The sequence below is a fragment of the Silene latifolia genome, chromosome 7 (assembly GCF_048544455.1).
Source record: "Silene latifolia isolate original U9 population chromosome 7, ASM4854445v1, whole genome shotgun sequence".
Taxonomy (NCBI): domain Eukaryota; kingdom Viridiplantae; phylum Streptophyta; class Magnoliopsida; order Caryophyllales; family Caryophyllaceae; genus Silene; species Silene latifolia.
This window is the reverse complement of record NC_133532.1, coordinates 125685491-125689693: the sequence shown is the minus strand read 5'-3', so window position 1 is coordinate 125689693 and position 4203 is coordinate 125685491. Positions and strand designations below refer to the sequence as shown.

General features: G+C 40.9%; 1 non-coding gene across 1 annotated transcript; it reads right to left on the bottom strand.

Moving 5' to 3' along the window:
• Nucleotides 1-3231: 3231 nt before the first annotated feature.
• LOC141593683 (small nucleolar RNA R71) lies at nt 3232-3338 on the bottom strand. Its single transcript, XR_012521753.1, has one exon. It is a non-coding gene; the product is annotated as a small nucleolar RNA R71 (small nucleolar RNA).
• Nucleotides 3339-4203: the final 865 nt, after the last annotated feature.

The window sequence follows — 4203 nt, the reverse complement described above, 5'->3', positions numbered from 1 at the left end:
CTAGAATACTGTTATGGGTTGGAAATACTTGGAATCCTTCAAAGGAAAAAAAGTGTCACAGGAGTAGCCCCCTTGACACTCTTCCCAAGAAAATGAAAAAAAGTTCCGCGAAGGAGAAAATCAAGTTCCTAACCAAGAAAAGTGTCATTAAAGGAGAAAATTAAGTACCACAGGAGTAGCCCCCTTGACAAATCGGGTATATGGTCGTATGGAGTTATTAATTTGAATAGAATTTAGAGTACTCTGAGTTGATAGACCGTGATGAACACGATCCTCTAAAGTCAAACCAGTTGACTAAAATGATCCGTGAAGACAATTGGGTTATATATCGGTTATCAGTTTGGCATTGGATCAGATGGATTTTAATCTTTTTGGGAAAAAAAAATTAGTTTTGAATTTGGTGGCTCTAAGCCTCTAAATAGTAGGCCCTATGTCTACATGTTGGACCATATATGTACGGGTTTGCTAAAGATCGCCCCTAGTTTTACTCATCTCGCCCCTAAATATTACCTTTTTGCCCTTGAGTAATTAAAACCCCATATACTTTCCTTTTTACTCATTTTCGATTTTAAATTTAAAATTTCAAAAAAACCGCTTCAGAAATTAACAAAAACAAAACCGTCTCAAAATAATACAAAATAGCGATTTAAATTGGACAAAAATTGACGATTAAAGAACCAAAATACTTAAAACGATCATAACTTTGTGCTCGGGTGTCCGATTGATAACACCATTTTAACCCCCATATTTTGATGTCCCGGACCCATTTTTGTCATAATAAATGAAGCATTATAAACTCATTTAGTTAGTATTAGCTTTACCCGATTACTTCCCCTCCACTCTTCGCGTAGGACATGTTTTGAGCATTTTTTCCCGTACTTATGAACCCTTTTTTGTAGGTACCATGCTCCAAGATATAAGAAGAACGAAGTTGGAAGGTGATTCGCTTGAAGAATGGAAGTAACTAGGAGAAATTACGGCCGAGAGGCAAAACTTTGCCTGGACCGGGCATAATTATACCCGCCAGGTAAAACTTTGCCCGGACCGGGCATAATTATACCCGGCCGGGTAAAACTTTGCCCGGACCGGGCATAATTATGCTCCTCGGCTGCAGATTTCGTTTCTCTCTTGTATTCTCACCTAACTTTTGTACTTGATATAAATACTTAATTTCCCAGAAAATTAGGGATCTAATCCTAGTTTGGGGAAGAAATTTGTAAGGTTGGAGAGGAGAAACTCAATTCCTTTGTAACTTATCAATCATTCTTCATCAATCAAAGATTATTATTATTGTTCTTACTTTGTTCTTCATCATTTTTCATCCTTCCATAGTTGGTATTGCTTCTTTACTTCTTCCTTTTTCTTCTTTGTTCATCAATTGTTTTCAATAGTTGATTTTAGTTCCCTTTTTGCTAGTAGTTGTTGAGAGTTGTTGTTTTGATTGTTGTTTTTCTCTCTCCTGTTCATCTTTTCTTTGTTCACCATTGTTATTTTCACCCAAAGATTGAGTCTTTGATTCCCTTGAGTTAAAGATTGAATCTTTGAGTTGTTTTTGTTAAAGATTGTGTCTTTTAGTTTAACCAACCTTGTTATTAGATTAAATTATCTCCCTTTACAACTATTGTTGGATTGTTGCATGTTTAGTAGTAAGATTTACCTTCTCACCATGTTTATGACCAAAGTTTCCATCTTTATTGTTTATTTTGCAATTAGGACCATGATTAGTGAGTAGTCTTCTACTAGGGCTCGGTTTGACCCAACATGAGTAATCTCACTAATTGAATCTCATAAAGGCTAATTATTTGGGGAAATTGGTGAGGGTAGTTTGGAGGAATGATTTGGGTTATGGGTTGACTTTTGGGTAGTGTTGACTTACGACCCTTGTCCACCAACGAGAGTTGGTTAGGTTGTGATTTGGATACCCGGGATTTGACCTTATTGTTAACCTCGGTTGAGACCGAAAGGGAGAACCGGGGTAGGACACCTCTAAACTAGCGTTTGAAATCGACCCTCGAGAGAGGGAGTGGGATGACCCGGGAATTGATGGGGCTTAATGACCTTAGCAAATATTGGACTACCTTGGGAAAATGCATGTTTTTGGGGTAGTCGGGTATTGAGTTAGGGATTCCGACCTTCGAACCCGAGAGGGGGGTTGGTGGGTAGTGCTAGTGTCCTATTTCGAACCCGAGAGGGGGGTCTTAGGCGAATTAGAGCCGTCACCTCCTCACCTAGATACCCTTATGATTGGCCTAGAGATTTGATTGTATGGAGTTGCGAATTGTTTGGGAAGAACCGAGTCTTAGGTTTTTAATCTATTTGATTTACATCCTTTCATTCTATCTTGCTCTTTCTCCTAGTTCTTATTTAGTTTGTTTTACCTTCTTGTTGGTAGTTCTAGCATAACCTTCTCCCTTTATTGTCGACTTAGCTAAACTATAGGATTAGAACAATTAGTAGTCTTTTCAACTCCTTGTGGGATCGACCCTTAATAGTGTACAACGATAAAATCGTGCACTTGCGAGGTATAGCTTGATACCATCAAGTTTTTGGCGCCGTCTTCTTGGAGTTCGGCTAGATATTAATTGTTTTCGTTCTTGTTTAGACTAAGTCTTTTGTTACTAATCCCTCTCTTGAGTGTGTAGGACTTTTTGCATGGTTAGGAGAGCTCGAAGAGGTCAACCAATACGCCCGATTGACCACGAGATCGAAGCAACCGCGAGAAGACTAAATTCACTCCGTAGAAGAGAGCTTATAGAAACGCCGATTCCTCAAGAAAATTCAGTAATTGAGAACCTTCGTGAAGAACCACGGGTCTTTGAAACTTTCGAAAATCCTTTTGCAACACCGGAAACGGAAGTAACAATGGACGCGGTTCCTATGAGAGATAACTTGGCTCCGAAAAAGGTGGTGAATCCGAGTATTGTCAAGCCACCTATTCAAGCCAACAATTTTGATGTGAAAGCCACCTTGCTTCAACTTGTCCAAGGGAACCAATTCGGAGGGAGAGCCACCGAAAACCCCAACGAGCATCTCAACGAGTTCTTGGATAGTTGTGACATGTTCAAGGCCAATGGAGTGACGGAGGATGCCGTACGCCTTAGGCTTTTCCCTTACTCTTTGAGGGGAAGTGCCAAGGAGTGGCTTAAAAGTTGTGAACCCGATTCTCTTCGGACTTGGGACGATGCCTCTAAGGCTTTTCTCAACAAGTATTTCCCACCCCAACGAACCGCAAGAATCAAGAGTGAGCTCCAAGGCTTCACCCAACAAGAAGATGAGACCCTTTATGAAGCATGGGAGAGGTACAAGGGCCTCCAAAGGCTATGTCCTCACCACGGTATTGGGGATGATGAGCTCATCAACAATTTCTATGAAGGGTTAAACAATGAGATGAAGATGAACCTTGATTCCGGCTCGGGGAAGGGAGCTTTGGATAAGATAGACCACAAGACGGCGAAAGAGCTTATTGAAGAAATGGCTTCTCGTACCTTTCATTGGAACAATGATAGGCACAAGAGGAAAGGGAAGTCAACGGTCGAATCGGCCAACAATGTGGAAGTGAAAGAGATGATAGAAGAGCTTAAGCAACAAGTTGCCTTGATGAGCTCAAGCAAAACATCTAGCAATTCTTCTATGAGGAACCAAGTCTATAGTTGTGAGCTTTGTGGAGACCAAGGACACCCACCCAATGAGTGTCCTTTGGTGGTTGGAGATGGAAGTTGTATGGAGCAAGTGAACGGGATATGGGAGTCTAGTCCGGCCAAGCAAGCATTTAATAACAACCAATATCACCCCGGAATGAGAGCCCACCCAAACTTCTCTTATGGCTCTCAAAATGTCCAAAACCCAACATTCCAACAAAAGTCGCAACAACCAAACTTTCAAACTCAAAAACAAAACACAACATTCAATCAAGGTCCACCGGGTTTCCAAGGAAGAAGCTTCCAACCAAGACAACAACAATTTCAACCACTCAACCAACCAACCAACCCGCCTTTCCAACAAACCACCCAACCTTTCCAACAAACCACCCAACCAAAGTCAAGCTTGGAACTCATGATGGAACAATTGATGACTTCCCAAAACCAACTTGTCAATACTCAAACACAATTCATCAACCATTCCACTCAAAAACATGACGAGACAACCTCATCCATCAACCAACTTAGGACCCAAATGCAAGCTTCTCAACGGATGACGGACAAC